General features: G+C 31.8%; 6 non-coding genes across 6 annotated transcripts; all 6 read left to right on the top strand.

Moving 5' to 3' along the window:
• Positions 1-1,110: 1,110 nt before the first annotated feature.
• Positions 1,111-1,192, top strand: TRNAS-GCU (transfer RNA serine (anticodon GCU)). Its single transcript has one exon. It is a non-coding gene; the product is annotated as a tRNA-Ser (tRNA).
• Positions 1,193-1,643: 451 nt separating this feature from the next.
• TRNAS-GCU (transfer RNA serine (anticodon GCU)) lies at positions 1,644-1,725 on the top strand. The gene has a single exon. It is a non-coding gene; the product is annotated as a tRNA-Ser (tRNA).
• A 462-nt stretch (positions 1,726-2,187) lies between these two features.
• Positions 2,188-2,269, top strand: TRNAS-GCU (transfer RNA serine (anticodon GCU)). Its single transcript has one exon. It is a non-coding gene; the product is annotated as a tRNA-Ser (tRNA).
• A 274-nt stretch (positions 2,270-2,543) lies between these two features.
• Positions 2,544-2,625, top strand: TRNAS-GCU (transfer RNA serine (anticodon GCU)). Its single transcript has one exon. It is a non-coding gene; the product is annotated as a tRNA-Ser (tRNA).
• A 1,262-nt stretch (positions 2,626-3,887) lies between these two features.
• TRNAS-GCU (transfer RNA serine (anticodon GCU)) lies at positions 3,888-3,969 on the top strand. The gene has a single exon. It is a non-coding gene; the product is annotated as a tRNA-Ser (tRNA).
• A 6,048-nt stretch (positions 3,970-10,017) lies between these two features.
• TRNAS-GCU (transfer RNA serine (anticodon GCU)) lies at positions 10,018-10,099 on the top strand. Its single transcript has one exon. It is a non-coding gene; the product is annotated as a tRNA-Ser (tRNA).
• Positions 10,100-13,722: the final 3,623 nt, after the last annotated feature.

Genomic DNA, 13,722 nt, shown 5'->3' with positions numbered 1-13,722 from the left:
AATAGCTGTACATCCAACCATCTTGCATTCAACGAGTATAGGGATTTGCCCAAATAAATTTGACAAACATACTTTTCCCCTGTTGGTTAAGCTTGTTGTTTAGTCAATGCATGGCTTTAAGCTGAAATCAAAAACAACAATAATGATTGAAGAGTAAACCAACAATAACATACAAAACGAATGAAATAAAATTTTGACAATATTTTCTATAGAAATAAAATTTTGACAAAATTTCTGTAGAAATAAAATTTTGACAAAATTTTCTGTAGAAATAAAATGTTGGCAAGATTTTCTATAGAAATAAAATTTTAACAAAATTGTCTATGGAAATAAAATTTTGACAGAATTTTTTATAGATATAAAATTTAAAAAAATAAGATTTTCTTCTTTTAAGCCTAGTACTAAGATCACGTTTTCGCGCGAAAAACTGTTATACTTCATATAAAAACGTTGGCGCGGAATAAATGCGAAATCTTTGTTTTGATCATTTTAAAGAACATATTTATACAACCCTGGAAAAAGTAGCCAGGTATATTATTTCGCATAAATAAGTTAACATATCTGCTTTTGAGACCCTATTAACGGAGATATATGAAGATATTCGTGTTTCGCATAAACGAACTTAGTACTAAGCATTAGCGTAGATTATTTTTAGCTCGAATGGCAACCCTGCTCGTAATTTGATTTGATTATTGAGGGTATTCGGTTAAGCTTCTTTCTATTCGATCCAGCATAAGCCATTTTGTATTTATTCATTGATTATTTAAACTTAAAAATAGCTACATATATATTATATATGATAATAATATTTAAAATAATTTTATGTAGTATTGGCAATTGAAATATGTTATCATACCATTTAACCTTAAATCCATATAATGAGAACAATAATGTGAGAACATACTTACATACAATAACATACTCACGTGTCTCATATTGCTGGATACGGCTTGAGAACATATGAGCAAATATCATCAAAACAAAAATGTTGTCATATGCCAGCAATCAATGTGTGTGTGTGTGAATGTGTGCCTGGTTGCTTATCGTAGAATATGAAAGCTAAAAGTAGCCTAAAAAAGGGTTAATTGTGTGCTAGCTGGCGAAAAGCGTGACGAGGTGGCCGAGTGGTTAAGGCGTTGGACTGCTAATCCAATGTGCTCTGCACGCGTGGGTTCGAATCCCATCCTCGTCGCATACGAAAAGTTTTTGTAATCAATATTAGTAATTAAATTAAATTGTTAATTAATATATACTAAAGAAGAAATTATGTATTTAGAACGTAACTAGAGAGTACAATATCCAGATTTTTCAATAAGGAATTAATGTAAGTATTTCATAGATTACAATGCAATTTCCGCGCTACACTGTAAAAAAATCCCAATAGCTATTAAATTCGATTAAATTCGATTTTGTTTAATTAATAGCCAATATTATAAATTTTAAAAAATATGAGTTTTAAAATTTTAATTTAGAACTACCGAAATTTGATATATGGGACGAAGGCATGGATAGCTAATCCAAAGAGTATTTTAAATTAATTTTTATTTTATATCAAAAAAAAAAAAACACAATTTAATTAAAAAAAATATTAAATTTATTTTATAAAGTTTTAAAATTTAGTTCTACTGAAATTTGATATATGCGACGAGGTGGCCGAGTGGTTAAGGCGTTGGACTGCTAATCCAATGTGCTCTGCACGCGTGGGTTCGAATCCCATCCTCGTCGTATACGAAAAGTTTTTGTAAACAATATTAGTAATTAAATTAAAAATTAAATAAAATTGATAATTAATATATAATATAAAAATTATGTATTTAGAACGTAACATAAAGAGAAGTACAATATCCAGAGTTTTCAATAAGGAATTAATGTAAGTATTTCATAGTAATATCCTACTGGATTACAATGCAATTTCCGCGCTACACTGTAAAAAAATCCCAATAGCTATTAATTTTGATTATCGATTTTATTTAATAGTTAATATTATAAATTTTAAAAAATATGAGTTTCAAAATTTTAATTTAGTACTACCGAAATTTGATATATGGGACGAAGGCATGGATAGCTAATCCAAAGAGTATTTTAAATTAAATTTTATTTTATAGCAAAAAAAAAAAATTAATTAAAAAAAAATAAATTTATTTTATAAAGTTTTAACATCTAGTGCTACTGAAATTTGATATATGCGACGAGGTGGCCGAGTGGTTAAGGCGTTGGACTGCTAATCCAATGTGCTCTGCACGCGTGGGTTCGAATCCCATCCTCGTCGATAATTTTTGGACCCTAAACAAAATTAAATTCATTGGGTCAAAGTTCATTTGAGAAAAATACAATCAAATATAAAATTATTATAATAAAAAAGCAGGTCAAATAGAAGAAGACAACGATAAATGTCAGTTAATGGCAGATACATAAAAATTATTGATGATATTTTTTTTGCATATTCCTATGATTTAACTTATTTATTTTTTTTATCAACAAATAATAAATTAAAAATGCGACTAAAACCCAAAAATTTTGCCCCTTTAAAATGAAGTATCGATGACGAGGTGGCCGAGTGGTTAAGGCGTTGGACTGCTAATCCAATGTGCTCTGCACGCGTGGGTTCGAATCCCATCCTCGTCGCATTATATTTTCTTTTTAAATTTAAAATTAAAAAATATAAATCAAAACGAAACGAAAATTTTATTGCAAAGAACGGCATTCTATACAAAAAGTATAGAAGTTAGGTTTTCGAGACGAAATCAATTTTCTTTTCCATTGTCATGTTCCATTCAATATTAAACATTGAAATTGAGTAAGAGCAATACAATGTCTTGTTCTTCGCTGAGTCATTTCCGAAAAACATAATTTCCTTGGGACTAAGCAACATCAATGCCTTGTGGGGAGATCAAAAATTTGATAAGCGATGACACCACTATCCCATTTTCCGCCAAGGAATTAGAATTAGGCTGTCCATTACATCTCTTTTAAAGAGAACATGTTCTCTTTTTGTGTTCGTATCTTTTTGTTCACTCTCTTTTTTTGGCGCCGTATTTTTATGTCCAACAGTGCTCTTTATGTACTCTATTTCAAAAAAAAATCCTAGATTGATGGAATTTTATTTATTTAATAGGAATTCGCCACAATTGTTCGCCACTAATTGTTTACTGGGTTAAATCTGTTGACAAATTAAAGGCCGGAACACAATTGCGACGTTTCGACGTACCGCGTAAAAATTAGAAATAGATGTAATTGAACGTACGACGTAAATACGCCAATACGTTGTCGTCGTCAATTGTGGGCGAGTTCATAGGAACATGTGTGTTTTATTTTTGACAGCGTATTTTTGAATTTATTCTGTTTATTTTTTAAGAAAATGTGATTCTTTTTGTTTTTTATTGTTTTATTATATATTTACTTCGTTATTTCTATCATTAGAAAATGTTTTTATTTCAATTTTAACATCAATCAAATTATTAATTATTTAATAAAGAATTTTTATATTGTAAGAATTTTTATTTTTAGTTAAAATGTTCTCTTTTTTTTAAAGCGAATGTTCTCTTTTGAAAATTATTCATGTGGAAACCCTAATTAGAATAGATTTTAATTTGACACAACAGAGAATGAAGACGACCCATTATTGCCGGCTTGACGGCTAAGACGATATAAATTTGTTTATTCGGCGGCGGCCAATTATCAATTATAAAATCAATTTGAAATTATCCGAATGGTAATGAGATAAGTTGTAGAATCAATCTAACATTAAAATTTTCTGAGTTAAATTTTTGCAAAATGGAAGTTTCAATTTTACAAAGGATTTAAAATGCTATGAAACTTTCTCCGGATTTCTAACGTCAGGAAAGTTAAATTTCGACACAATATAGGTGGCAAATATGTGTAAGTATGACGAGGTGGCCGAGTGGTTAAGGCGTTGGACTGCTAATCCAATGTGCTCTGCACGCGTGGGTTCGAATCCCATCCTCGTCGATAATTTTATACGAGGATGGATTGATAAGTAGTAAGCCTACAAAACAAACAAAAAATCAATAAAAAGAAAGAAAGAAAATAACGAGTTTGGTAAAGTTCCCCTCCGATTTAGGATATGTTTTCCCGATAGTTACACTTCTTTATATTAAATCATTAACATCCGAAGATTATTGTTAAGAGCTCCTTTCTTGGGTGTTTGTTAGAGACCACATTCTAACACCATGTTCCTAATTTCAACCGGATCGGATGAATTTTGCTCCTCCAAGAGGCTCCTGGGAATCGATTTATATGGGGGCTATATATAATTATGGACCGATATGGACCAATTTTTGCATGGTCATTAGAGAACATATACCAGCACCATGTACCAAATTTCAGCCGGATCGGATGAAATTTTCGTTTCTTAGAAGCTTCGCAAACCAAATCGGGGGATCGGTTTATATGGAGGCTATATATAATTATGGACCGATATGGACCAATTTTTGCATGGTCATTAGAGAACGTATACCAGCACCATGTACCAAATTTCAGCCGGATCGGATGAAATTTGCTTCTCTTAGAGGCTCCGCAAGCCAAATCGGGGGATCGGTTTATATGGGGGCTATATGTAATTATGGACCGATATTGACCAATTTTTGCATGGTTATTAGAGATCATATACTAACACCATGTACCAAATTTCAGCCGGATCGGATGAAATTTTCGTTTCTTAGAGGCTCCGCAAGCCAAATCGGGAGATCGGTTTATATGGGGCTATATATAATTATGGACCTATGTGGACCAATTTTTGCATGGTCATTAGAGAACATCTACCAATACCATGTACCAAATTTCAGCCGGATCGGATGAAATTTTCGTTTCTTAGAGTCTCCGCAAGCCAAATCGGGGGATCGGTTTATATGGAGGCTATATATAATTATGGACCGATATGGACCAATTTTTGCATGGTCATTAGAGAACATCTACCAATACCATGTACCAAATTTCAGCCGGATCGGATGAAATTTGCTTCTCTTAGAGACTCCGCAAGCCAAATCGGGGGATCGGTTTATATGGGGGCTATATATAATTATGGACCGATGTGGACCAATTTTTGCATGGTTGTTAGAGACCATATACTAACACCATGTACCAAATTTTAGGAGGATCGGATGAAATTTGCTTCTCTTAGAGCAATCGCAAGCCAAATTTGGGGGTCCGTTTATATGGGGGCTATACGTAAAAGTGGACCGATATGGCCAATTTGCAATACCATCCGACCTACATCAATAGCAACTACTTGTGCCAAGTTTCAAGTCGATAGCTTGTTTCGTTCGGAAGTTAGCGTGATTTCAACAGGCGGACGGACGGACATGCTCAGATCGACTCAGAATTTCACCACGACCCAGAATATATACTTTATGAGGCCTTAGAGCAATATTTCGATGTGTTACAAACGGAATGACAAAGTTAATATACCTCCATCCTATGGTGGAGGGTATAAAAACAAATAAATATATATTCTATTCATGAATTTGAAGATGTTTTTCTTACCCTGACATCGAATGCTTCCATCGCATTGCGAATCCTTGGATATGAAGTTATATGGTTGTTCAGGGCACGTTCTTCGATATTTGGTGTGGCCAATTGTTTCGTTAGCAGTAACAAGAACGACCGCCTTCTGTCACTCCTTTTTATAGGCTTCATTTCGTTGTAAATCGTAAACGCAGCCAATGCAGCGACGTCCAGCATATTATAAAACATGGCCAACGACCATCGTTGTGTTGCTCTTTTGCAGCTGTAAGTGCCTAGCATTTGATCCATGGCATCAACGCCGCATTTGTTGGCGTTGTAATCGAATATGGCATAGGGCTTCCGCTTCTCGGTATGCTCGTCAACGAGGCAGGTGTAGTGTATTGTGGAGAGCACGTTCACCACTTTATTTTTTTCGGCACCTATGAGCATAACGATATATCTCCCTCGTTGAACCCAAATAATGTACTACTGATGGTGCGCTTCGGCTTCTTCTTGAACTCCTGTGGAATGAATGTTTTGTTGTATCGCACAGTACCAACTTTTGCGGTCTTCCATCTCAACAAAATACGCGCCATGTCAAGAGTGGTAAAGAAATTATCCGCGTATATAGTACGGCCAGCATCTAAATATTTTTCCACAAGATCCAGCACTACGTTCTGCCCTTGGTTTATCTCCCGTTGTTGGTTTGACAGTTTTTCAGAATATATCATTCCCTTCAGAGGATAATAACTCTGTTAGTCGCATAACCACCATAATTTCAAACCATACTTAGCTAGCTTTGACGGAATATATTGTGTGAAGCGGGTGCGGCCTCTGTAAGGGAACAACGGCTCATCAACTGTTAGTGCTTCATGAGGAGTGTAAGCTACTGCCAAGTTATGTTGCAACATTTCCCCAAATGTCGTCAATAGCCGCAGTTTTGCTGTTGATGAGTCTCTGTTGTCGAGTGTTTCCATTGTCGTATCGAATAAATTGCTTTATACGCTTTACAGACTATCAGTTATTCCCGACAACAGTGCTCGTGTCGAACATATCCCATATATTGTGCACATTATCAGTTAAATCCGAAGGCATAGTCGATACTGCTGCATGTTTATGGATCGATAACACATTTACCGATTATTTAGTCATCGCCGACAAGTCGTATCGATCCGACACACTGTAAGATTCTTTACAAACCCGACATTCCGTCCGGAATAACTGATAGTCTGTAAAGCACATTATACACATGAAGCGATCGTACGACAACGCAGCTTTGTATATTGGGCAAAGTGTCGTGTTCCATAATTCCATAGCTGGTTTATGGTTTGATCTTGTGAGTCCAGCATACAAAAGAATAGCTACAAAGGCGTCAAACTCTTTCACTGTTACTGGCTTCCACTCCTTTTTCTTCGTGGGATTCGCCAAATTCCATGCAGCTGTAACCTCCCTGCCTTTACGATTTGTTTATTTAGTATTTTTGTTCTTCGAAATTCGAATGTGTATTTTTGTTCATAGAATTTTTTGTTTTTATCATCATCCCTAATGTCTTTGAGTTTAGGTCTTTGTGTTCAGAACAAGTAAATTATGTGTTGAAACAATAAAAAAAATTATAATGATGCCCAAAAACATGCATTTATTAGTGAAATTCCGTACAAGGTCCATACGGACCGCGTATCATTCTCACTAAAACCTCAATAACTTCTAAAGTAATGATTTGATCGGCTTGTTTTTTTTTAAAGATGCGCAACAAAATAAAGGGTGATACGGTCAAAATTTGGTCAATATAAACTTGACGTATTTCTTTCAATTTAGCATTTAAAAAACCTGAACACCCCTCATTTTGAAGGTGTGTGTGTGTGTAGAATGTTGCTTCTATTTTGATTTTGGAATTCACTCTTCAGTTGTCAAAATGCCGTCCAAGCAAAAAGAGCAGCGTATCAAAATTTTGCTCGCGCATCGCGAAAATCCGAGCTACTTACACGCAAAGCTGGCAAAATCACTAAAAGTTGCCAAATCAACCGTTACAAATGTAATTAAAGTGTTTGGGGAACTTTTGTCGACAGCCAGGAAGTCTGGATCGGGGGGAAATCGAAAACCGGAAGCCGCTGAGACGACAAAGAGAGTTGCCGGTAGTTTCAAGCGAAACCCTAACCTCTCTCTCCGAGATGCCGCAAATAAGCTGGGTGTATCGTCTACAACCGTGTATCGAGCCAAAAAACGAGCCGGACTATCGACTTACAAGAAGGTAGTGACTCCAAATCGCGATGATAAACAAAATACGACGGCCAAAGCGCGATCCCGGAGGCTGTACACGACGATGCTGACGAAGTTTGACTGCGTGGTAATGGACGACGAAACCTACGTCAAAGCCGACTACAAGCAGCTTCCGGGACAGGAGTTTTATACGGCAAAAGGAAGGGGAAAGGTAGCAGATATTTTCATGCACATAAAACTGTCAAAGTTCGCAAAGAAATATCTGGTTTGGCAAGCCATCTGTACCTGTGGCTTGAAAAGCAGCATTTTCATAGCTTCCGGGACTGTCAACCAAGAAATTTACGTGAAATAGTGTTTGAATAAACGTCTGCTGCCTTTCCTGAAGAAACACGGTTGTTCCGTAGTGTTTTGACCGGATTTGCCATCTTGCCATTACGGTAAAAAGGCCATGGAGTGGTACGCCGCCAACAACGTGCAGGTGGTTCCCAAAGACAAGAACCCTCCCAACACGCCAGAGCTCCGCCCAATTGAGAAATACTGGGCTATTGTCAAGCGGATCCTAAAGAAGACCAAAAAAAAAACTGCTAAGGACCAGAGATGGTCTGTATCAAACTTTTTTAGGTTTGCGACTGTCGCAAAGTTGTAAACGTCGTAAACGTCACATACGCGTCGTAAATGTAGAATAAGTAACAAAAGTCGCAAACTGAAAATACTTTAGTCGCGTCAGCTAGGCAGCGAATACGATGATATCCAAGACGATGGTATGTGCGAAGAAGTTTCAATTCTTAGGAATGTTCACAATTTTTGGTTTTAGTCCCCCAGTTCCCTATTGCCTTTTGCACGAGTACAGGGTAACCGTGGATTTTCTCGTCCTTTCTTAGCTTTAAGTTCAGTCTCCTGTCCAATATAACCCCAAGGTATTTTGCACACTCACCAACGGGAATTTCGATACCACCTAAGAAAATAGGCTTGACCATGGGAAAACTTTCACAAATTTCTGCAGAAACTTACAGCGAATGCTGTCAAACTAAATTAAAAAATGTTAAGGATTTCTTCTATTCAAAATTTGGTTTTCTACAGTAGGTTTACGACTTTTGCGACATACGTATTATACCGTCGCAAATGTATGTCGCTAAGGACGAGCAGCAGTTCAAGGCAAACTGGCTTTCTGCGGCGAAGAAGGTGGACAAGGTGGCTGTACAAAATCTGATGGCAGGTGTCAAGCGTGATGCCCGGCAATTCGGATTTGGAAAAGCGAAAGCCTAACTGAATATTTTTCCTGAATTTTATACTAATTGAACTTGAAAAAGAAATTTAATTTGATTTTTTAAATAAACGATTTCACCGATTTACACGCGTTTTCCCTTGACCAAATTTTGACCGTATCACCCTTTAAATGATTTATTATGGAATTAAATGTTTTTATTTTATTTGTTTTTGTCTCTTCATAATCTGGCATCCCTATTTACACACTAAGACTTAATCGAAGGATGAGAAACTGGCCATCTTTTTTTTTGTGCTGTGTATCATTCATCTCCTACTTTAAGTCTGTCTCCCCATCTCAATTTACACATATCGCCATCTATCTAGCCATCAACATAAATATTTTGTGCGTGTGTGTATGTGTATGCAGATTGGCAATGTGCAATGCCAATTAATACCAGGGTAACAGAATTCTCAGTTGGACGACGATGCTTAAACATATTTGAAAATATAACGACTGAAACGAAACGAACAACCCAAGCTACTCTCTAACCAAGTAAGCAAATGAATGAGAGAAAAGCGCGCGTACAAATGAATCCGTAAAACATAAAACAAAATGACAACAACACAACCAAACCAACACACACTTCATCCCCACTATCACGTGGATTGGATACAAGTCGTTCGTTCGTATGATCCGAGAAAAAAATCCATGTTTTTTTTTGCACTAAAAATTCTGTGATACAAAAACAAACCTATTATTGTATTCCGTTAACTTTCCAGCTTTCTACCATTGAGAGAATGAGTGAGTGAGTGTGTTTGTGTGTTTAGTAAGGTGGTGCGTAAATGTTATATTGTTGTTGTTTTCGTTTGGCTCGTGACAACATCAAGTTTATTCAACGCAACGTGATGTTGTTAGGGTTTTCGCATCATATTTTGTTTTGTTTCTCCTAACCATCCCCCCACCATTACGTTTTGCAAGCATTTGCTGATGTTGCGACAATGATTTTAGTGATGCCAATATTGGGGGGCGCTAAATTCAATGACTCAGTCAGTTGGTAGATTGTTGTGTGATGGGCAATTTGTTGAGTTTGTGGTTTTTATTTGTGCTTTATTTCTCGTAAATATGTATGTGACGAGGTGGCCGAGTGGTTAAGGCGTTGGACTGCTAATCCAATGTGCTCTGCACGCGTGGGTTCGAATCCCATCCTCGTCGAATGATTCTTTAACAATTTAGCAATTTATAACTAATTTTATAAAATGGTAATGAGTTTTGATTCATTATTATTATTATATCAATAAAGAAAGAAATAAAAAATAATAGTAAGAAAATATAAAACAATTTAACTTGTATTTTTTAATAAAATTCATTGTAAACGTTTATATAATATACCTGGCATATTTTTGCAATTTGATAATGTTATGCATTTATATTTTTCGTTCGTACTGTAGAAACATATAAAGCAAAACAATCGAAATCTATTAATAAAAAAAAACAACATTTGCTTGTGTGTCATTACAGTTGCAAATATTTTAATCAGTTTCATTAAAACCTAATAATAAAGAGCTAAACTATGATGGAAACCATATCTAAAAAGTAATCGTAATTAACTTAGGTTTTGAATCTATGGATTAACACAAAAAAAAAAACACCTCAAACATAGACAGAAAAAATTTAAGTTGTTAACAAAATAATAAAAACTAAGAAATTTCCCCAGCCCAATGAAATTTTCTTTATTCTAAGCATGCCTTAAAAATTGTATGAACTAAATGTAAGTATAAATTTTAATGACTATACAAATAATTTCAATGCTAGCTACAATGAAAAAATATTGTCGTGACGCCAAAAAGTTTTTAATATTAATATAAAAATTTTCAAAACTTTTCTATAGAAATCAAATGTGGCAAAAATTTTCCAAAACAAAAAAGTTTTGTTTGAAACAAATAAAAATTTAAAAACAAAAAATTGTAAAAATGTTCTATAGATATAACATTTTGCAAACATCCCATATAGAAATAAAATTTTTCTAAAATTTTTTATAGAAATAAAATTTTGCAAAACTTTCTATCGCAATGAAATTTTGCAAAATATTTCTATAGAAATTAAAATTTTGCAAAACTTTTCTTTAGAAATAAAATTTTGCAAAAATTTTCTATAGAAATAAAATTTTGCAAAAATTTTCTATAGAAATGAAATTTTGCGAAAATGTTCTACAGAAATAAAATTTTGTGAAAATGTTCTACAGAAATAAAATTTTGACAAAATTTTCTATAAAAATCAAAAATTTATAAAGAAATAAAATTTTGCAAATATTTTTCAAAGACATTAAAATTTTGTAAAAATTTTCTAACGGAATACAATTTTGCAAAAATTAAAATTTTGGAAAAATTTTTTATGCGGAATAAAATTTCGCAAAAATTTCCATAGATATCAAATTTTGCAAAAATTCTCTATAGATATAAAATTTTGCAAACTTTTCTATTGAAAATAAAATTTTGCAAAAAATTTCCATAGAAATAAAATTTTGTATAGAAATACAATTTTGCAAACTTTTCTATACAAATAAAATTTGGCAAACATTTTCTATGGAAATGAAATTTTGAAAAATTTTCTATAGAAATAAAATTTGGCAAAAATTTTATATAGAAATAAAATTTTGCGAAGATGTTCTACAGAAATAAAATTTTGACAAAATTTTCTATAAAAAATTAACAACATTTTTTAAGAATTTTCTATAGATAAAAAATTTTGCAATTAATTTGGGAATAAAATTTTGCAAAAATTTTGTATAAAAATAAAAAGAAATAAAACTTTTCTAAAGCAATGAAATTTTGCCAAAAAAAATCAATAGGAATTAAAATTTTGCAAAACTTTTCTATAGCAATGAAATTTTGCAAACATTTTCTATAGAAATGAAATTTTGCAAAAATTTTATAAAGAATTTGAACTTTTGTAAAAAATTTATAAAGAAATAAAATTTTGCAAAAAATTTTCAAAGACATTAAAATTATGTAAACATTTTCTAAAGGAATACAATTTTGCAAAAATTAAAATTTTGGAAAAATTTTTTATGTGGAATAAAATTTCGCAAAAATTTTCTATAAATATAAAATTTTGCAAAAATTCTCTATAGAGATAAAGTTTTGTATAGAAATACAATTTTGCAAAAATTTTCTATAAATATAAAATTTTGCAAACTTTTCTACGGAAATAAAATTTGGCAAACATTTTCTATGGAAATGAATTTTTAAAAAATTTTCTGTGGAACTAAAATTTGGCAAAAATTTTCTATGGAAATGAAATTTTGAAAAATTTTATATAGAAATAAAATTTGGCAAAAATTTTATATAGAAATAAAATTTTGCGAAAATGTTCTACAGAAATAAAATTTAACAACATTTTCTATAAAAATAAAAATTTTAACAAAATTTTTTAAAAAATTTTGCAATTAATTTGGGAATAAAATTTTGCAAACATTTGGTATAAAAATAATAAGAAATAAAACTTTTCTAAAGCAATGAAATTTTGCAAAAAAAATCAATAGAAATTAAAATTTTGCAAAACTTTTCTATAGCAATGACATTTTGCAAACATTTTCTATAGAAATGAAGTTTTGCAAAAATTTTATAAAGAAATTGAACTTTTGCAAAAAATTTATATAGTAATAAAATTTTGCAAAAATTTTTCAAAGACATTAAAATTTTGTAAACATTTTCTAAAGGAATAAAATTTTGGAAAAAAATTTTTATGCGGAATAAAATTTCGCAAAAATTTTCTATAGATATAAAACTTTGCAAAAATTCTCTATACAAATAAAGTTTTGTATAGAAATACAATTTTGCAAACTTTTCTATCGAAAATAAAATTTTGCAAACTTTTCTAAAAAAATTTTGCAAAAATTTTCTATAGAAATAAAATTTTGACAAAATTTTCTATAAAAATAAAAATTTTAACAAAATATTGTAAAAATTTTCTATAGATATAAAATTTTGCAATTAATTTGGCAATAACATTTTGTATAAAAATAATATTTTGCAAATCTTTTCTAAGCAATGACATTTTGCAAAAAAAAAAAATCTATAGAAATTAAAATTTTGCAAAACTTTTCTATACATTTCTATAGCAATGAAATTTTGCAAACATTTTATAAAGAAATTGAACTTTTGCAAAAATTTTATAAAGAATTAAAATTTTGCAAAAATTGTTGAAAGACATTAAACTTTTGTAAAAATTTCCTAAAGGAATAAAATTTTGTAAACATTTTTTAAAGAAATTAAAATGTTGGAAAAATTTTTTATGCGGAATAAAATTTGCAAAAATGTTCTATGGAAATTTTGAAAAATTTTCTATAAATATAAAATTTTGCAAAAATTCTCTATAGAAATAAATTTTTTATAGAAATAAAATTTTACAAAAATTTTGTATAGAAATAAAATTTTGTAAAAATTTTGTATAGAAATAAAATTTTGCAAAAATTTTGTATAGAAATAAAATTTTGAAAAAATTTTGTATAGAAATAAAATTTTGCAAAAATTTTCTATAGAGATAAAATTTTGTTATCATTTTTTACGCTATGGATATACAAGTTTGCTAAAATTTTCTTCGTATTAGGTCATACTTTTTTTAGGTTTTACTTTTTGTAGAATTCTTGCATGGTCATTAGAGAACATATACCAATACCATGTGCAAATTTCAGCCGGATCGGATGAAATTTTCGTTTCTTAGAGGCTCTGCAAGCCAAATCGGGGGATCGGTTTATATGGGGCTATATATAATTATGGACCGATGTGGGTCAATTTTTGCATGGTCATTAGAGAACATATACCAACACCATGTAC

This window comes from Haematobia irritans, chromosome 4 (genome assembly GCF_050003625.1).
Source record: "Haematobia irritans isolate KBUSLIRL chromosome 4, ASM5000362v1, whole genome shotgun sequence".
NCBI lineage: Eukaryota > Metazoa > Arthropoda > Insecta > Diptera > Muscidae > Haematobia > Haematobia irritans.
The sequence above is the reverse complement of the archived record's forward strand: the minus strand, read 5'-3'. Positions and strand labels throughout refer to the sequence as shown.